Below are 22,133 nucleotides of genomic sequence, written 5' to 3' on the forward strand. Positions count from 1 at the left end.
GCTTGAGGTCAGGAGTTGGAGACCAGCCTGGTCAACATGGCAAAACCCCGTTTCTATTAAAAATACAAAAATTAGCTGGGTGTGGTGGTGCATGCCTGTAATCCCAGGTACTTGGGAGGCTAAAGCACAAGAATCGCTTGAACCTGGGAGATGGAGGTTGCAGTGAGTTGACACTGTGCCACTGCACTCCAGCATGGGCAATGGAGCGAGAACCCGTCTCAAAAAAAAAAAAAAAAAAAAAAAAAATTCATATGGAATCTTAAGGGACTCCATACAGTCAAAATAATCTTGAAAAGGAACAAAAGTTAGAGGGCGCATGCTTCTGGATTTCAAAACTTACTGCAAAACTATACTAATCAAAATGGTGTGGTACTGGCATAGAATAGAACAGAAAACCTAGAAGTAAACTCTCACAAATACAGGGTCAACTGACTTTTGACAAGGGTGCCAAGACCAATTCCAATCTTATGGAAGGAATAGTCTTTTCAACAAAAAGAACTTTAAAAAAACTGGATATTCACATGCAAAAGAATGAAGCCAGACCCTTACCTAACACCATATACAAAAACCAATTCAAAACGGACCAAAGGCCGGGCGTGGTGGCTCAAGCCTGTAATCCCAGCACTTTGGGAGGCCGAGACGGGCGGATCACGAGGTCAGGAGATCGAAACCATCCTGGCTAACACGGTGAAACCCCGTCTCTATTAAGAAACACAAAAAACTAGCCGGGCGAGGTGGCGGGCGCCTGTAGTCCCAGCTACTCGGGAGGCTGAGGCCGGAGAATGGCGTGAACCCGGGAGGCGGAGCTTGCAGTGAGCTGAGATCCGGCCACTGCACTCCAGCCTGGGCGACAGAGCAAGACTCTGTCTCAAAAAAAAAAAAAAAAAAAAAAACGGACCAAAGACCTAAAAGGAGCTAAAACTAGAAAACTCTTTAGAAGAAAGCATAAGGGAAAATCTTTACGACATGAGATTTGGCAATGATTTCTTGGATATGACATCAAAAGGATAGGAAACAGAAGAAAAAATAAGCAGGCTGGACACACCGCCTCACGTTTGTAATCCCAGCACTTCGGGAGGCTGAGGCAGGTAGATCATTTCAGGTTGGGAGTTTGAGACCAGACTGGCCAACATGGTGAAACCCCATCTCTACTAAAAATACAAAAATTAGCTGGGCGGGCCCCTGTAATCCCAGCTATTTGAAAGGCTGAGGCACAAGAATCACTTGAACCCAGGAGGTGGAGGTTGCAGTGGGCCAAGATCAAGACACTGCACACCGGCCTGGGCAACAGAGTGAGGCTCAGTCTCAAGAAAAAAAGAAAAAAAAAGAAAAAAGCCAACCGGATTTTATCAAAATTAAACACTTTTGTGCATCAAAGGTGGTGACTCACACCTGTAATCCCAGCACTTTGGGAGGCTGTGGTGGGACGATTGCTTGAGGCCTGAGAGTTCAAGAGAAGCTCTGGTAACATGGGGAGACCCTATTTCTACACACACACGTGCACACATGCAAACACACAGACACACGCACACATACACGCACGCACGTGCACACATGCACAAGCACACACACGCGTGAACACACGCGTGCATACAATTAGCTGGGTGTGGTGGTACGTGCTTGTGGTCCCAGCTACTTAGGACGCTGAGGTGGGAGGATCCCTTGGGCTTGAGAGTTGGAGGCTGCAGTGAGCCGTAATGGTGACACTGCATTCCAGCCTGGGCAACAGAGAGAGATCCTGTCTCAAAAAAAAAAAAAAAAAGGACAAATATTGCATGATTCCACTTATATGAGGTACTTACAAGAGGGAAATCCATAGAGCTATGAAGCAGAAGTTGCCAGGGGAAGGGGGAATGAGGAGTGAGTGTTTAATGGTCACAGCATTTGGAATGATGAAAAGTTCTGGAAATGGATAGTAGTGATGGTTGCACAACACTGCGAATGTACTTAATGGCACTGAGTTGTACACTTAAAAAATTGTTGAAATGGTAAATCCTTTTTTTCCCTCTTTAAATAGACACTTTATTAGATCCACAGGCGACAATATCCCAGAGCTACTGTTAGGCACGTAAATACAGACCCTGCTAAAGGTTTAATATTATCAAGCTTGTGTGACTCAAGCATGGTTTTGGGGCCAGCAACCTCAGTTCCTATCTTCCTGTCTCTCTGGGTGAGGGCCCGATCTTGCTGGGCATGCAATGTCACTATTTGTTCTCAATTCCAGCAGCTTCCTTTCGTTCAATGAATACAATTCTTTTACTCTGCTCTTTTCTAGGCTGAAGTCTAATTTAGTATCTCTTAGGACTTTAATCACTTCATCCATTACTTGTTTTAATGATTTAGTTTGAGTTTTATTTTCTCATTTTCTGCTCTGAGGGCTGAAAATTCACACTTCTCCCAAGTAATCATATCCTTTTCCACATTCAGTCTGAGACATTATTGGCTGAAGAGCGATCTCCTGCTGCATCTTGGTGGCCATATCTTTGTAGACGATACCCATGTTGGTCTCCAGGACCTTGACCAATGCAGACACAATGATTTCTGCTTGCTGAGTAGCAAACCCATTGTCTTCCAGTAAGCACACTAAGGCATGAGTGTCAAAGTAGAGCTTCCTACTCCCAGAAGAGGTGAAATCTCTCCTTTTGCGCTCCAGCTGCAGGTATCCAGCAGACCCCTGCAGGAAGGGAGTGTGGGTGCCACGCCGAGGCACAGGCGAAGGGCGCTGGCAGCAGCGGCGATGCCCGGGGTAAGGCCCCACGGGCACATCCATGTGCCACTGCGTCTGGCCAAGGGTGCGGCGTACCCGAGGCACGAGTGTTCCCAGTCCCCAAGCTGCTGGCACAGGGCAGCAGTGGCCAAGTGCAGGGAGGGCACGAAATGGTAAATTTTATGTGTGCTTATTTTACCACAATTTAAAAAATCATTTCTTCAGGTAGACCAGCCACATTTCATGTGCTCAACAGCTACACGCGGCCAGTAGTTACCACACCAGACAGTGTAAAGTAGAATACTTTCACCACTGCAGAAAGTTCTATTGGACAGCATGGCTCTAGAGTTAGATTAAAAACCAATGGATTCTGATTTCAACAGTACTAAGCTATATGCCACTCTAACTGCCTTATGCTTTATTCTGTATGCCACTATCCTGCCAATTTGTTATTCTAACAGCCTCTCCAAGCATTGTATACCCACTATTGTAAACTTGAGGCCCGGCACGGTGGCTCATGCCTGTAATCCCAGCACCTTGGGAGGCCGAGGCAGGTGGATCACTTGAGGTCAGGAGTTTGAGACTAGCTTGACCAACATGGTGAAGCCCCATCTCTACTAAAAACACAAAAATTAGCTGGGCATGGTGGTGCGCACCTGTAGTCCCAGCTACTTGGGAGACTGAGCTGGGAGAATCATTTGAACCCAGGAGGTGGAGGTTGCACTGAGCCAAGATCGTGCCACTGCACTCTAGCCTGGTGACAGAGCAAGATTCCATCAAAAAAGGAAGGAAGGAAGGAAGGAAGGAAGGAAGGAAGGAAGGAAGGGAGGGAGGGAGGGAGGGAGGGAGGGAGGGAGGGAGGGAGGGAGGGAGGGAGGAAGGAGAGAAATGGCATGCAAGCAGCAGAGTAAAAACCTTTAAGAAAATGAAAGAAATATGTTATCTCCCACGAAACAACTATGAGTCAAGAATATGTTCATGTTGAAGTTTGGAAGAGTACACTGACTATTTTAGGAAGAAAATGATAGTTTTAAATTAGAATTTTATTACGGGGCTGGGTGGGGTGGCTCACACCTGTAACCCCAGCATTTTGGGAAGCCAAGGCAGACGGATCGCTTGAGCCCAGGACGGCGAAACCCCATCTTTATTAAAAATACAAAAAAGTAGCCAGGTGTGGTGGCACACGCCCATAGTCTCAGTTATTCAGGAGGCTGAGGTAGGAGGGGCAAGCCCAGGGAGGCTGAGGCTGCAGTGAGCCATAATCGCACCACTGTACTCCAGCCTGGGCAATGGGAATAAGAACCTATTTTAAAAAAATTATTAATGTATAACCCCATATGAACAGGTTAAAAAGAAAAACTACACGATCATCAACAGATTAAGAAAAAATATTTAATAAAATTAAACCCTTATTTGTGATTTTAAAAAAATACTCAGCTATCTAGGAATAGAAGTGAATGTTCTTAACCTGACAAGATACACTTATCAGAAATCTATGGGCAAGGCATGGTTGGTCACACCTGTAATCCCAGCACTTTGCAAGGCTTAGACGGGCAGACCACCTGAGGTAAGGAGTTTGAGACCAGCCTGGCCAACATGGTGAAATCCTGTTTCTACTTAAAATAAAAAAATCAGCCTGGCATGGTGGTGCGCGCCTGTAACCATAGTTACTCGGGAGGCTGAGACAGGAGAATCGCTTGAACCCGGGAGGTGGAGGTTGCAATGAGCCAAGATCATGCCACTGCACTCCAGCCTAGGTGACAGGGCAAGGCTCTGTCTCAAAAAAAAAAAAAAAAAAAAAAAAGAAAAAGAAAAAGAAGAAAAAAAAGAAATCTATGACAAGTAGATTTAATGTAACTTTAGAAGCATTGCTATTAAAGTTAGAAACAAAGAATTTCTATTATTATGGTTACTCTTACAGAACAAGACAGCTCAGTAAAGTTGATAGATATAAGATGAAAAGAAACAGCATTTATATTCATACCATTAATAGTTAACTAGAAAATATGATAAATTAGTAACAAAATCTGTGCAAGGGTTTTATGGGAAATATTACAAAACATCCTTGAAGGGCATAAAAGACCTGAATAAATTAACAGTATATCATGTTCATGGATGGGAAGACTAAATACTGTATATATGGCAATTGCTCACTGGTTCAATGGAACAGAACAGAGGACTAGGAAACGGAAATCTGCTTTACAAAATAAATCCCAAATGGAATGAACATATAAATGGAAAACCAAAATGAAAACCAAACATTCAGAAGAAAAATCTAAAGTAAAACTAAAACTTTTAGAAGAAAAATGTTGTTATATATTCTTTATGACCTCAGGGTATGTAAGGTTTCCTTTTTTTCATGTAAAATTGCAATTATTCTTGGTAATATTTTAACCTAACAACCAAGTGATTTAAAAAAAAAAAAAAAAGATCAAATGGGCCAGGCATGGTGGATCACCCGAGGTCAGGAGTTCGACACCAGCCTGTCCAACATGGTGAAACCCTGTCTCTACTAAAAATACAAAAATTAGCCAGGCATGGTGGTGGGCGCCTGTAATCCCAGCTACTCGGGAGGCTGAGGCAGGAGAATCACTTGAACCCAGGAGGCAGAGATTGCAGTGAGCCAAAATTGCGCCATTGCACTCCAGCCTGGACGACAAGAGCAAGACTTCGTCTTTAAAAAAAGATAAAATGACAAAGTCTTATACAGAGATAAAAGTAACCCTTTTACCCCACAAAATTATAAGCTCTGGCTTATGATTAGGACAATTGATTTTATATACAATAAAACTTTAAGCATATTTGCTATTAAATGCATGCCAGTGGTCTTGTTTTAATTAATTTTTTTTTAATTATGGAAAATCTCAAACATATATAAAAGGAGAGACTAGTATAATAAATAAACCTGATACCATCGTCTAGCTTCAACAATTAGCAATATATGGCCAATATTGCACACTCAGAACGGATTTCTTTTTTTTTTTTTTTGAGATGGAGTCTCGCTCTGTCGCCCAGGCTGGAGTGCAGTGGTGCAATCTCGGCTCACTGCAAGCTCCGCCTCCCGGGTTCAAGTGATTCTCCTGCCTCAGTCTCCCGAGTAGCTGGGACTACAGGTGTCTGGCCACCATGCCCAGCTAATTTTTTTTTTTTTTTTTGTATTTTTAGTAGAGACCATATTGCCAGGCTGGTCTTGAACTCCTGACCTTGTGATTTGCTCACCTCGGTCTCCCAAAATGCTGGGGGATTCCAGGCATGAGCCCCTGTGCCCAGCCGGAAAGGATTTCTTAAGTAAGACATAAACCAGAAAGGAAATGGCTGATTTGTCATAAAAATTTTTATGCAAAGAAAATGCTGTAAATAAATTTAAAATTATACACTGGGTGATCCGCTATGCACGTAGCTGACAAAGATTCACATGCAGACTTGTAAATCAATAAAAACCAATCAGCCGGGCACGGTGGCTCATGCCTGTAATCCTAGCACTTTAGGAGGCTAAGGCAGGCGGATCACTTGAGGACAGGAGTTCAAGACCAGCCTGGCCAACATGGTAAAACCCCGTTTCTACTAAAAATACAAAAATTAGCCAGGTGTGGTGGTAGGCACCTGTAATCCCAGTTACCCGGGAGACTGAGGCAGGAGAATCCCTTCAACCCAGGAGGCGGAGGTTGTAGTGAGCCAAGATGGCACCACTGCACTCCAGCATTGGGTGACAGAGCGAGACTCTGTCTCCAAAAAAAAAAAGAAGGAACTTTTGAACTCGAGCAATCCTCCTGCCTTGGCCTCTCAAAGTGTTGGGATTACAGGCATGAGCCACCATGCCCAGTGAATTTATTTTGCTTACTTATTTCTTTACTTGTTTGCTCTGCATCCCCATAACTGGAACGTAAAATCTGTCAGGTAAGAGAGTATGCCTGTCTCATTCACCACAAAATCCCTAGCACTGTGAATGCCTGGTAAATAGTAAGTGTTTAATAAATATCTAATGTTGAATGAATACCAGAAGTCAAGCCTCAGAGCAACTTAACAGCAGATGTGTCACCCTGGCTACATGTGGGCTGTAGATTCAAGCGCCAGTCCCACTGAGGTGTCTATGGGGAAGAGGTGTGGGACGATCAATGGATAGTGCTCTTACCTGTTACAACTCAGTACCAGGGGGAGTGGGAGAGAAGAGAAAATACAAAATTGTATTGGAAAGCAAATTTCTATTAACAAGATATAGAAACTTTGAGCCTCTGGATTCTCTGCAGACATCTCATTAATTCCCCAGCACAATCTTCTCATGCAAGTTCCTACATGAGGTACAGGAACTAAATTTCTAAAACCCTAAACCATGTCAATCTCTTTTCCCAGCCTCGGGTCTGAGAGAGTGACAGAAGAAGAAAGGGGACAGTGAAGAGAAACCAAGAAGGCACATTAAATAGATTGCCTTTTGTTGTTGTTGAGACAGGGTCTCATTTTGTCACTCAGGGTGGTGGGAACATAGGTCACTGCAGCCTCAACCTCCCAGGCTCAAGCAATGTCCCTGCCTCACCCCCCAAGAAGCTGGGACTATAGGCACATGCTACCACATCTGGCTAATTTTTGTATATTTTGTAAAGACAGGGATTCACCATGTTGTAATCTCAGCACCTTGGGAGGCCAAGATGGGTGGATTACTCGAGGCCAGGAGTTCGAGACCAGCCTGGTCAACATGGTGAAACCCCATCTCTACTAAAAATACAAAAATTACCCGGGCATGGTCGTGCGTGCCTGTAGTCTCAACTACTCTACTTGGGAGGCTGAGGCAGGAGAATCACTTGAACCCGGGAAGCAGAGGTTGCAGTGAGTGAGATGGCACCACTGCACTCCAGCCTGGGTGACAGACTGAGACTCTGTCTGGAGGAAAAAAAAAAGTTTAAAAACATGTAAATTCTTAGAATAATATATAAGACAAAGCAAGTCCTCAGTAAACTGTAGCTTTTATTGTAATTATTCATCTGCGAGAGAGGGAACTTACGTTTAATTCTTTGGAAAAAATGGCAGCCCTGGAGGCTTAGATGACTAAATCATTAGCTAACAAGTCAGAGACAACATGAAACAGTGGGAAAGCCCCAGACCAAATATTAAAACACCTGCTGGAGCAGAGTTTGCCAGTTACCTCCCAATCCAGTCTTCCCCTCTTTAGCAAAGTAACTCTGATTTTTAACTAAGAGCGTGAGTGTGTGTGTGTGTTTTAGACACAGGGTCTCAATATTTCACCCAGGGATGGGATACAGCGGCATGATCATGGCTCACTGCAGCCTCGAACTCCTGGGCTCCAGTGATCCTCACGCCTCAGTCTCTAGAGTAGCTAGGATTACAGGTACGTGTTACCACATCTGGCTAATAGCTGGGTACGTTTCTGCCAGTCAGGTGACTGTATTTTCAGCCCTCTCTGCAGCTAGGACAGCCATGTGTCTCTTGAGATGTTTATAAATATAACTTCTACATAAAACCTTGAAGAAGTCTCTTTAAATGTATGGGGCATACCCTTTCTGTTTTATTCATCCATTAAGCTTCCTGCTGATGCTCTACTAACCATCTTGGGATGGGACCACATCGTAGGATGTTGTATATTAAGCTCCAGTGTCTGCCAATTTGGGGAAGCCAAGTGGTAGAGCCTGAACACTAGCCCTGGACTGCGTATGTCTAGACTCTTGATCTAACAGGATAAAACTATATGTTTAGGCCTCTTATTCACCTAAATCTAATAGAAACTGATAGGTTTAGGTTCTGACCTAGTATCACCATATGATCTCAGATAAATCAGTCTAATTCTTAATCTTCTCAGCTGTAAAATGTGATAATGCCCACTTTGGGAGGCCGAGGTGGGTGGATCACGAGGTCAGGAGTTTGAGACTAGCCAGGATAATCTGGTGAAACCCCGTCTCTACTAAAAATACAACTAGCTGGGTGTGGTGGTGCGCGCCTGTAATCCCAGCTATTTGGGAGGCTGAGACAGAACTGTTTGAACCCAAGAGGCAAAGGTTGCAGTGAGCCGAGATCGTGCCATTGCGCTACAACCTTGGAGCCTGGGTGACAGAGCGAGACTCCGTTTCAAAAAAAAAAAAAGTGACAATGCCTCGCAGAACTGTAGTGGAAATCAAATGAAACAATACATCATGATAGCACTATGGAAAATGTTGATGTAAGTTTTATCAATGAAAATGAAACACCGAGAATGGAAAAGCAAGTGTTAATGATGAAGGCATAGAGATAAAGACAAAATAACTTTTAAAAAGTCTATGAAAGGAGGCTGTGTTTCTAAGAGTAGAAAACTTTCTTACAGAAGGTCATGAAAATTGATCATGTTGGAGATAATATTCTGAATCCTGCTAAATACACTACTAAATTATCTCAGCAGGAATCTTGTAATTTACCACTCTTTGAAGTCCGTAGCTTCTGATGCTGATTCATTCCTAATTAAATGGCTTTAGCTATTCAAATCCTAGTACCTCCCTCTCAATATCCTCCCTGTCATCATCCCAGACCTTTAAAAAAAATAGTTTTATTTTACTTTATTTATTTTTTTGACACAGAGTCTCACTCTGTCACCCAGGCTAGAGTTCTGTGGCACGATCTCGGCTCACTGCAACCTCTGCCTCCTGGGTTCAAGCGATTCTCCTGCCTCAGCCTCCCGAGTAGCTGGGATTACAGGCATAAGCCACTACACCCACCTAATTTTTGTATTTTTAGTGGAGATGAGGTTTTGCCATGCTGACCAGGCTGGTCTCAAACTCCTGACCTCAGGTGATCCACCTGCCTCGGCCTCCCAAAGTGCTGGGATTACAGGCATGAGCCACTGCACCCGGCCTAATAGTTTTATTTTAAATTGGCAAAGAGTAATTGTATATATTTATGAAGGACAATGTGATATTTTGATAAATGTGTACATGTGGAACAATCAAATTGGGCAATGTAACACATCTGTCATCTCATATACTTATTTATTTGTGGTGAGAACATTTAAAATCTATTCTTTAAGCTATTTTGAAATATACATTATTCACTCTAGTCACCATGCTTTACAACAGATCATAAGAACCTACTCCTCTTGTCTAATAAAAACTCTGTATCCTTTGCCCAACACCTCCTCTTTCCCCATCCACCCCCACCAACCCCAACCTTAATAACTGAGTTATACTTAGTGACTTTATCACAAAGCAAAGTCGTCTAAGAGAACTTTATGGCAATAAAGGAAATGTTCTATATTATGCTTGACAATACAGTACCCATCAGTCTCACGTGGTTACTGGCCACTTGAAATGTGACTAGTGTGACTGAAGAACTGAATTTTCAATTTTATTTAATTGTAATTAACTAAGTTTTGATTGATTGAGACAGGGTTCTCATTCTGTCACCCAGGCTGGAGTGCAGTGGTGCAATCACAGCTCACTGTAGCCTTAACCTCTCAGGTTCAAACAATCTTCCCACCTTAGCCCCTTGAGCAGCTGGGACTAGAGGCACGTACCACCATGCCAAGCTAACTTAAATTTTTTGTAGAGATGGGATCTCACTATGTTGTCCAGGCTGGTCTTGAACTCTTTTTTTTTTTTTTTGAGACGGAGTCTCGCTCTGCCGCCCGTGCTGGAGTGCAGTGGCCGGATCTCAGCTCACTGCAAGCTCCGCCTCCCGGGTTCCCGCCATTCTCCTGCCTCAGCCTCCCGAGTAGCTGGGACTACAGGCGCCGCCACCTCGCCCGGCTAGTTTTTTTGTATTTTTTAAATAGAGACGGGGTTTCACCGTGTCAGCCAGGATGGTCTCGATCTCCTGACCTCGTGATCCGCCCGTCTCGGCCTCCCAAAGTGCTGGGATTACAGGCTTGAGCCACCGCGCCCGGCTGGTCTTGAACTCTTGGACTCAATCCTCCCACACTGGCCTCTCAAAGTGCTGGGATTACAGGCATGAGATACCACACCTAGCCTATATATATATATGTGTGTGTGTGTGTGTGTGTGTGTATATACACACACACACACATTATATACACACACACACACACACACATATATATATTTTTTAAGACAGTCTTGCTCTGTCGACCAGGCTGGAGTGCAATGGTGTGATCCTGGCTCACTGCAACCTCTGCCCTGGGGGGTTCAGGTGATTTTCGTGTCTCAGTTTCCTGAGTAGCTGGGATTACAGACATGCACACCATGCCTGGCTAATTTTTGTATTTTTAGCAGAGATGGGGTTTCACAATGTTGGCCAGGCTAGTCTTGAACTCCTGGCCTCAAGCAATCTACCCGCCTCAGTCTCCCATAGTGCTGAGATTACAGGCATGATTCACTGTGCCTGGCCAAATAATTTAATTTTAAGTAGACAAATGTGGCTAGTGACTGTTATCGGTCAGCCATACAGTGAGCTCTAAGAAATAGAAGTAAATCATGGCATTTCTTCATTTCCATCTGACCTATCTCATTGACTCTAAATATCTGTGGCAAAATGTTTTCTTTTCGCCTGCTCCTGACCCTTCTTGGAAAGTCTCCATTTCCCTATTCAGAATTTGGGATTAATGATCTTCTTTCCAGAGGAACAGACACATATGTTCAACACACACACACGTATACGCACACAGAGTCCTAAGTCAAATTCAGCGAACACTTCACTGAACACACCAAAATAGTTGGATTCATGGAATCCACCAAAAAATGTGCCAAAGACAATTCAATCCCTGAAAAGGCCTCACCTTTTTTTTTTTTTTTTTAGCTTTTTTGTCTAAAGACACCAGAATTTCAATTATCCTTCTTGGTAAGTCCTTATATAAGTTTAGTATGTTCTTTTTATTAAATAAAACACAAGAAAAAATAGGCAGGTTCTGCTCCTGAAAGATCAAATTAAGATCAGGCATGGCGGCTCGCTCCTGTAATTTCAGCACTTTGGAAGGATTGCTTGAGCCAGGAGTTCAAGACCAGACTGGGCAACATGGTGAGATCTCTTCTTTACAAAATAAATAAATAAATAAAATTAAAAAATAAAAAAATTAGCTGGGTGTGGTGGCAGACACCTGTAGTCCCAGCTACCTGGGAGGCTGAGGTGGGAGGACTGCTACTTGAACCCAGGAGGTGGAGGCTGCAGTGAGTGCAGATCCCGCCACTGCACTCCAGTCTGGGTGAGAGTGAGACCCTGACTCAAAAAAAGGATCCAACTAAAAGAAGTGGTTTGAATCAAGATTACTAACCATGGAAAGCTTCTTGGTACTACTACCAGACTAGTGGGCAGGCAGGAGAAAAGCAGCTCTCCAGAAGGGAGTACCAAAGGTGGTGATATATGGAGAAATGTTTTTCTAGCTCAAAAGAAACACACTAGAACAAACACCCTAACCCTGATGACCACCCCCCAGGCTGCTATTCAGGTGCTCATGTTTAGATGTGAGCTAAAGTGTAATTCCTTAAAAAAAACTCCTTGATGTGACTCCAAGAAATGATGTGACAGTACTTGCTGCAGATTTCCCTCAGAGGCACACCAGCATGACCTTTTCAAATGCAAACCGACTTACTCATCAGAGCTGTCAGGTTTCTCGGGGAGGAGTTTAAAAGAAAGGCAACACTTCCCTCTGAGTGAACTGGAGTGTGGCTGACCCTGACTAAGTGAGAATGAAGGGACAAAAGACACCTGGAGAATGACCCCTGCAAGCAGAAAGAGCCATGGGACTAGGCCTTGAAAGAACTTGATGGGAACGGAAAGTCTTTGGCTCTACAGATTCTCTGCTTCGGTGAGCCCACCTTGATTGGTTTTGGCACACCCCCGACCCCCAAGCTGGCTTAGATATTCATGGATCTTAGTACCGAATCCAAATGTCCTCTGTATCTCCAAGTCAGATCTTCCTTGTCTTTACAGCAGGACTGCCTGTCAACCATGTCACTCAGCTAGGCTTCACTGGCTCTTCCTCACACAGCCCTTGTTAAGACATGAGCACCACACTAGACATTTGGGGATGGCGGTTGGAGAGGAGTATCATGGAGCTCACAATCTAACTGTCCAGTGTGTAGTCTTAAAGGCAGATGCAGACAAAAAGAGCTGAGCGATGACCCAGAACTGTGTCCACACCTGGAAAATGCCTTTGGTCTTTAAGGGGTTATTATATCACAACATGGAAATACAGTGATTACGTAAGAGGCAGGAAAAACAAACAAACAAACAAAAAAACCCTGGAATTTCAGAAAGAAGAAATAAAAAGTAGGGTAAAGGTAGGTAGTGGCTGGGATTAGTAAAAATGACAGTGAAACTTTAGATTTTTTCAAATATAAAGGTTAGGGAAATGAGAACTGGATATTCAAACACGCCAAGATAAAGAAGCCTGTCCCCCATCTACAGGAAGTTTATCCCTAACATCTAAATAGTCATGTTTTAAAATCAACAAGTTTGCTGGTTTTCAGCTGCCACTAACCAGAACCCCCAGTGGCTGTGGCCTACAGTGTAGACAGACTGTGCCCAGCCGGACTAAATGAAGACATATAACCGGAAGTCCGCCACCAGCCTGACCCCTCCCAGTTTCAGGAGGAGCCTGAGCAAAACACTATCCAGCTACATGAGTAGTAGACAAGATGCTTTAACCCTAGCAGCACAGGGTACGAAGGATCCCATATCTGAATCAGCAGATTCAGAGTAAGTGGTCTATGACCCAAGGAAACTCTAAGGATAAGAACGGAAACTTACCAGCAAGTTCAGCAGGACTTTTGGTTTCCCCCACCTCTCTCCCTCCCTGTCCACTGCAGTTACATATTCATGTCCACAGTCACATATTTTTAAAATTTGATATAATTATCTCCTAGAAATTACTGTATGTAGCCTCTTGGGATCTAAGGCAATTAAGTGAAGATAAATGTATTTCATAGAGCAAGCTGTCAAAGGATAAAGCAATTTCATTCCCCATTTGAAGTGGAGGCTTGGGTCACGCATGGTTTATTTGAAATAAAGCCATCACCTAAAGCTGCCGATCTTATCTCTAACTCTGTTCTCTGTTCCAAACTGCTGGAGATGTGTAGCGTGGCACTGCCTGAAGTTATGACATCTGGCTCAAGGCCAGCAGAACAAGCCAGCTCCTCTTCTAGGTTTCAAGCCTAAGAGGACAAAAGTCACATTAAAAGAGGGTAACTACACAGGTGAAGTCTGTTAAACCCTGAAAAAGGGAGATGTTTCCAGGGTATTGGGAGTGACTAAAGAGGCACCCAACAGTGGGGAAGTTGTGCAAGAAAAGGCAGAAGAAACAGCCCCCAAATGGGGTAGGTAAAATACATGCCAAGGAACCAGATTTTTCTCATCTGGGAGACACCAAACCAAACAGTGAGGCCTATTTCATGAAACAGCCTAAGAGATGGAAAGCACGCCAGACTGACAATCAAGAGACAATCAAGGGTTCTAGTACTGTAAGGCTGTGTGAAACTTACGGAAAAGTGCCTGTTTTTTAGTTTAGGTTTTTTTTTTTTTTTTTGAGATGGAGTCTCACTCTGTCACCCAGGCTGGAGTGCAGTGGTACAATCTCAGCTCACTGCAACTGTGGCCTCCCGGGATCAAGCGATTCTCCCTGTCTCAGCTTCCCAAGAAGCTGGGATCACAGGCGTGCGCCACCATGCCTGGCTAATTTTGTATTTTTAGTAGAGATGGGTTTTGCCATGTTGGCCAGGCTGGTTTTGAACTCCTGACCGCACGTGATCTGTCTGCCTTGGTTCCCAAAGTGCTGGGATTATAGGTGTGAGCCACCGTGCCAAGAGCTTTAAAAAAACATTTGTTTTTTTTTTTTTTTTTAGATGGCGTTTCGCTCTGTCACCCAGGCTGGAGTGCAGTGCTGTGATCTTGGCTCACTGTCACCTGTACCTCCTGGGTTCGAACAATTCTCCTGCCTCAGCCTCCCAAGTAGCTGGGATTACAGGCGCATGCCACCACATCCGGCTAATTTTTGTATTTTTAGTAGAGATGGGGTTTCACCATGTTGCCCAGGCTGGTCTCGGACTCCTGAGCTCAAGTGATCCTCCCACCCCAGTCTCCCAAAGTGCTGGGATTACAGGCACGAGCTACCACGCCCAGTTGGGAAAGTGCCTGTTAATTAAATTTTTTTTTTTAACTGTAATGGGCACTTTATTTTTGAGATAGGGTCTTACTCTGTCACCCATGCTGGAGTGCAGCAGTGAGACCTCGGCTCACTGCAACCTCTGCCTCCCAAGTAGCTGGGACCATAGGCGTGTGCCACCACGCCCAACTAGTTTTTGTATTTTTTGCAGAGATGGGGTTTTGCCATGTTGCCTAAGCTGGTCTCCTGACCTCAAGTGATCTGCATGCCTCAGCCTCCCAAAGCGCTGGGGTTATAGGCGTGAGCCACTGCACCTGGCCTCGCACTTAATTTTTTTAAATTCTTCATATCCAGGTCGGGTGTGATGGCTCACACCTGTAATCCCAACACTTTGGTAGGCTGAGACAGGCGGATCCTGAGGTCAGGAGATCGAGACCATCCTGGCTAGCATGGTGAAACCCTGTCTCTACTAAAAATGCAAAAAATTAGCCGGGTGTGGTAGCACACACCTGTAGTCCCAGCACTTGGGAGGCTGAGGCAGAAGAATCACTTGAACCCGGGAGGCAGAGGTTGCAGAGAGCTGAGATTGTGCTACTGCACTCCAGCCTGGGCAACAGAGCAAGACTCTGTCTCAAAAAAAAAAAAAAAACCTATATCCACATTGTATTGATTTTTATAACATGCAGTCAATGCACTATTTAGAAAGTAGTATTCAATTTTTTTTTTAAAGTAATTGAAGCTGTCTTTAGGTGAAATACATGCATGTCAGACCTTGTCTGAGCACTGCTTTTTGCAGAAGCCTTGACAAACTGGAATTGGCTTTCAAGTATTAGTGCACTGGAATCACCTGGAGAGCGTGTTAAATGAGATTGCTGGGCTCCACCCTCAACTCTTTATAAGTCGGAGGTAGGGCCTAAAACATGACAAGTTCCCAGGTGAATCTGATGCTGCTGGTAGTGGCACAGAGAAATCTGGCCAGGAGAATGATCTAGAATTGCAGTGTTTAATACAGTAGCCACTAGCCACATGTGGATATTTCAATTTAATTACATCAAGATTTGTTTTTCTGTTGCACTAGCCACATTTCAAGTATTCAAAAGTCACATGTGGCCAGTGGCTAGCTACCACACAGGATGGTGCAGAAATAGTAACTTTCCATCATTACAGTATTAAACACTGCATCATCACAGAAAGTTCTATAATATTTCACAGCACTGGTCAAGAATCTATTTGATTGCACTGGTTTGTTTAGCTTAGAGAAAAGAAAATGTAAAGAGAATTTCAAGTACAACTAAGGTGTATCAGATATAGAAAAAACAGACTTTGTGATTTTGAGAAAACCTTTTAAAAATCATTAAGTGGGAATTATAGGAAGGCAGGCTGTGTTCAGTTTGAGATGGAACTTTTTTCTGTTGGAGATGCGGTCTTGCTCTGTCACCCTGGCTGGAGTGCAGTGGCACAATCACAGCTCACCGTAACCTTGAGATCCCAGGCTTGAGTGATCCTCCTGCTCAGCCACTTGAATGGCTAGGACCACAGGTGTGCACACCATACCCGCTAATTTTTTAAAAAACTTTTTGTAGAGGAAGGGTCTTCCTATGTTGCATGGCTGGTCTTGAACTCCTGGGCTCAACTGATCCTCCTACCTTGGCCTCCCAAAGTGCTGAGATGACAGGCACAAGCCACCTCACTCAGCCTGAGAAGAAACTTTTTATAGTGACTGTCTCAGAGTAAATTCTGGGGAAGCATCTGGAGCAGAGGCCATTGAGAACATTGGAGGACTATTTTTTAATTAGATAAGAGACTGGCCCTGATGTCTTCTAAGGAACTTTTTTTTTTTTTTTGAGACGGAGTCTCGCTCTGTCGCCCAGGCTGGAGTGCAGTGGTGCGATCTCGGCTCACTGCAAGCTCTGCCTCCCAGGTTCACGCCATTCTCCTGCCTCAGTCTCCCGAGTAGCTGGGACTACAGGCGCCCGCCACCACGCCCGGCTAATTTTTTGTATTTTTAGTGGAGACAGGGTTTCACCGTGTTAGCCAGGATGGTCTTGATCTCCTGACCTTGTGATCCGCCCACCTCGGCCTCCCAAAGTGCTGGGATTACAGGCGTGAGCCACCGCGCCCGGCCCCCTCTAAGGAACCTTTAACGCCATGGTTCTTTTGTAATCAATATGATCCAATTTTATAGTTACAATCATTGTTCACCATTCCTTTGAAATCCAGGACACTTTTCTAAAGCATGTACTTCAGGTAAAAGAAACTTCCTCTAGTGGGGATATCTGGTGATAAACTCTGTTTTGTTTTTGTTTTTGTTTTTGGTGGGGGGACAGGATCTCACTATGGCTGGACTCCAATGCCTGGGCTCCAGCGATCCTCCTGCCTCAGCCTCCCAAGTGGCTGGGAATATAGGCACGCATCAGCTTCTCCCAGTCCTTATTGTTTAAAAATGTCTTTATAACACCAAAGCACAAGTAATAAAATAAAATAAACCAGATTAATTGCACTTCATAAAAATTAAAACATTCAAGAAAGTGCAAGGACAATAAAATCATAGGAGAGAGAAAATATTTGCAAATCATTTATCTGATAAAGGACTTGTATCCAGAATCTATAAAGAACTCCTGCAACTCAAGGCTGGGGGTGGTGGCTCATGCCTGTCATCCCAGCACTTTGGGAGGCTGAGGTGGGAGGACTGCTGGAGTCCAGGAGTTCAAAACCATACTGGGCAACACAGTGAGACCCTGTCTGTCTCTCTGTGAACTTCTACAACTCAATGTAATCTTTCTTTCTATCTGTTTTTCTATCTATCTATGAACTCCTACAACTCAATAATCTATCTATCTATCTATCTATCTATCTATCTATCTATCTATCTACCTCTCTCTCTCTCGCTCTCTCGCTCCTACAATTCAACAATAAAAGACAACCCAATTTTAAAAGTAGGCAAATATTTGAATAGTAGTCCAAAGAAATACCAACAGCTAGTGAACACATGAAAAGTTGTTCAACATCATTAGTTACTGAGAAATGCAAGTGAAAATCACCATTGAGATACCACTTCACACACACTAGGATGGCTATAATAAAAAAGACAATAATAACAAGTGTTGGTGAAGATGTGGGGAAATTGAACCCTCATACATTTGCTGCTAGTGAGACTGTAAAATGTTGCAGCTGCTTTGGAAAACTGTCTAGTGTGGAAGTTCCTCCAACAATTAAACACAGTTTACCATATGACCAAACAATACTACTTCTAGGTATATATATCTAAGAGAAATGAAAACATATGTCCACATAAAAACTCATACACAAATGTTCATATCAACATTATTCATAATAGCCAAAAAATGCAAACAACCTAAATGCTTATGAAACTGATGAATGGATAAACAAAACGTGGAATTATCATAAAATGGAATATTATTCAGGTATAAAAAGGAATGAAGTACTGATATGAGCTGTGACATGGATAAACCTTAAAACATTAAGCAAACCAGAAGACGCCAGATACAAAAGGTCACATAATTCTATGATTCCATTAGTATGAGATAAGCAGAAGAGGCCCATCTGGAGAGACTGAAAGTAAACTAGTGGTTGACAGGGGCTAGGAAGAGGAGGAAATAGAGGTGACATGACAGGTAGAGGGTTTTTTTTTTTTTTTTTGAGACAGAGTCTGGCTCTGTCACCCAGGCTGGAGTGCAGTGGCGCCATCTCGGCTCACTGCAAGCTCCACCTTCTGGGTTCACGCCATTCTCCTGTCTCAGCCTCCCAAGTAGCTAGGATTACAGGTGCCCACCACCACACCCAGCTAATTTTTGTATTTTTAGTAGAGACGAGGTTCCACCTCGTTGACCAGGCTGGTCTCGAATTCCTGACTTCAGGTGATCTGCATGCCTCAGCCTCCCAATGTGCTGGGGTTACAGGTGTGAGCCACGGCACCCAGCCATTAATTTTAAAATCTTTTTGTAGAGATGGGGTCTCATCATGTTTCCCAGGCGGGTCTTGAACTCCAGAGCTCAAGTGATCCTCCTGCCTTGACCTCCCTAAGTGGTGGGTTTACAGGCATGACCCACCATGCCTGGTCACCTTTGTTTATCCTTCACAAGATAGCTCTGTTGAAAATGACAATTATTTACTTTAAGTATATTAAAGGCTGTGGGCTGATTTCCATGGAACAGTATCCATGGGAATTCTTTGTGGCCTGAGTTGAAGCTGCTTGTTTCCAGAGAGGACTTTGCTTCTGCGGGTTACCCTGGGACGATGTCAGACAGAGATCGCTAAATTAAACCATCTGCTGCTCCAGGTTTTTCAGAGCAGACTAAAATCTCAGGTGAGGGTTAGCTGTTGGTCGTAAAACGCTCACCATGAGGTTTCCTTCTAATTTGCCCTCACCCTGAAGCTCTTTTGGAATCCCAGCTTTCACCTAGCGCGCATCCCACGCTTTCAGGCCTGCTCGCCATAGTCCAAGAAGCTTTTAGTGAGTACACCCAAAGTTTCCATGGCTTGACAGAAATCATCAGGGCAAGCACCAGCCAGCTTTGGCACTCGCTTCCTTTTCAGAAATCTCTTGTTCGTTTAGTTCTTAAGATCTGTAGATTTCTCATTTTCATGCCAGCTCAGGATGCGTTACATTATAGTTAGCATTTTGTTATTTATTTCTATTTTTGTTTTTTTTTTGAGGCAGTCTCTCTCTGTCGCTCTGCTGCCCAGGCTGATCAGTGGGGTGAAATCGGCTCACTGCAACATCCGCCTCCTGGGTTCAAGCGATTCTCATGCCTCAGCCTTCTGAGCAGCTGGGACTACAGGCATGTGCCACCACGTCCAGCTAATTTTTTTTTGTCTTCTTAGTAAAGACAGGGTTTCACCATGTTGCCCAGGCTGGTCTTCAACTCCTGAGCTCAGGCAACCCACCTGCCTCAGCCTCCCAAAGTGCTGGGATTACAGGCATGAGCCACTGTGCCCAGCCTATAGGTAGTACTTTAGTTGTGTTAATTGAGAAGGTTGTTCAGTGTATCTAATCCTACCATACAACTAAAAATGGAAGACCCTGTTAAACTCTTTGAGTTCTAAAAACCTCATGTAGGGTGGGCACAGTGGCTCACACCCATAATTCCAGCACTTTGGGAGGCCAAAGTGGCTGAGATCGCGCCTGCACTCCAGCCTGGGCAACAGAGCGAGACTCCATCTCAAAAAAAAAAAAAAAAAAAAAGCATATAGCATACCTTTGCATCAGAAGCCACAGAGAGGATGCTGATGTACATTCAGAAATAAAAACAAAAAACAAAAAACAAGAAGCCATAGAGAGGAAAATCCATTCTTGCTCACCCATTCTGAACTCAGTTAGGTGACTGTTGGTAACTGGAATAGTTTCTGGAAAGCACAATCCACCCTGAAGTTCGGGTCAGTGTAGACTCTACCTGTCTGCAACTGTTCCTGAGTAGATGAACGATGCTCTACCTAAATCTCAATATATATTCCATGACTTTTTTTTTGTCTTTTTTAGTTATTCAGATTTTAGTTTTAAATATTTAAAATAACTAAAATCTTTCGGGGCTCCTTTCTTAAATATTTCTCTTTGTTGAAACAAAGAAACAACAGGAGAAAAAGGGCCTGGAAGATATGATTAAATGAACTAAAATAATGTATATGGGAGGTTATAATTCTCAAAAAACAATAGTAATGCAAAAACATGCTTAAGTAAAACCTAGTGAAGCCTGTGGAAGCATGAACTCTGGTGCCTGGCACAGGCTAAGTGGTAAATATCTGTTAGATTACATAACATACTTACTTTAGATGGGCAGGTGATGGGGCCAATGCATCTACATCCCAAAACAATGCTGAGCAGACTTTGTGACCACTTTCAGGGGAAAAACCAAGTCAGAGACTTGACCCTTGCCCTATTTCAGAGGACGCAACCCCATACTGGGAGATGAACAGATAGGAGTAAGTAGGTCACCTGTGCTCTGTTCCTTTTACCTACCAAAGAAACATACAGCCTTTGGTCTAAGAGAAAAAGACTGTAAATTTGTTCTGCCTTCATGTTTGGTAAAGAATTTCAGTAACAGTGAATTTGATGGCTCAAGATGATAGTGTCTGTTTTTTTTTCTTTTAGACCAACACTCTGCCACCCAGGCTACAGTGCAGTGGTGTGATCTCAGCTCACTGCAACCTTCGCCTCCCACGTTCAAGTGATTCTCGAACTCTTAAGCTCAAGTGATCTGCCCACTTCAGCCTCCCAGGTAGCTAGGACTACAGGCGCATGCTGCCACGCCCGGCTAAGTTTTGTATTTTTTGTAGAAATTGGGTTTCACCATGTTGGCCAGGCTAGTCTTGAACTCCTGGCCTCAAGGGAGCCCTCCACCTCAGCCTCCCAAAATGCTGAGATTACAGGTGTGAGCCACCACGCCTGGCCTAAATTGTATTTTTGTAGGATCTTTACAAAGTGCCTTCATAGAACTGATCTCCTTTAATTCTCACAACAGCTTTTTGAGCTGGGTAGGGCAGTTAGGGGATTCCTTATTTTACTGAAGAAGATACAGAAGCCCAGAGAGGTTACACGCATATTTCATTTTTGCTTAAAAAAGAAAGAAAATCCAAAAGAGGGTATATATGAGATAGAGTTTTTGTTCATTTGGTTTGGAAAGCTATAGGTTATAGGGGCCAGAATGATGGCTCACACCTGTAATCCCAGCACTTTGGGAGGCCGAGGTGGGTGGATCATTTGAGGTGAGGAGTTTGAGACCAGCCTGGCCAACATGGTGAGACCATGTCTCTACCGCCTGAACCTCGGAGGCAGAGGTTACAGTGAGCCAGGATTGCACCACTGCACTCCAGCCTGAGTGACAGAGCAAGACTACGTCTCAAAAAAAGCTATAGGTTATAGGCCACACAAGTAGCTTATAGCAAGTTAGGATCAGAGCCTAGGTGGGCGTAGTGGTGCACACCAGTAGTCTCAGCTACTGGGAAGGCTTGAGCTCAGGAGTTCAAGTCCAGCCTGGGCAACATAATGAGACCCTATCTCTAAAAAAAAAAAAAAAAAAAAAAAGAGATCAGAGCCAACATCTGACACCTTAATGCTCAGGCATTCCAAGGCCAATCAACTGAGTAAGGAGAAATTATACATTTAAAATGTACACAACAAATAGGCACACGAAAAGATGTTCGACATCACTAGTCATTAGGAAAAATGTGAAATCAAAACCACAGTGCAATACTACTTCACACTAATACACCGATTAGGATGGCTGTTATTAAAAAACAAAAGTGTTGTGAGAATGTGAAGAAACTGGAACTCTTGTGCACTGTTGGTGAGGATGTAAAATGGCACAGCCGCTGTGGAAAATGTATGATGATTCTTCAAAAAATTAAACGTAGATGACCGGGTACAGTGGCTCGCGCCTT

General features: G+C 43.7%; 1 protein-coding gene and 1 pseudogene across 4 annotated transcripts in view; both read right to left on the reverse strand.

The window, feature by feature from the left end:
- Nucleotides 1-22,133, reverse strand: part of LOC105474287 (SMG6 nonsense mediated mRNA decay factor) — a 248,234-nt gene that overhangs the window by 68,265 nt on the left and 157,836 nt on the right. The gene's annotated exons all lie outside the window — the stretch shown is intronic.
- LOC139359384 (mitochondrial calcium uniporter regulator 1 pseudogene) lies at nucleotides 896-19,192 on the reverse strand (annotated as a pseudogene).

The sequence above is a fragment of the Macaca nemestrina genome, chromosome 17, assembly GCF_043159975.1.
Source record: "Macaca nemestrina isolate mMacNem1 chromosome 17, mMacNem.hap1, whole genome shotgun sequence".
In the NCBI taxonomy this organism is placed as follows: Eukaryota; Metazoa; Chordata; class Mammalia; order Primates; family Cercopithecidae; genus Macaca; species Macaca nemestrina.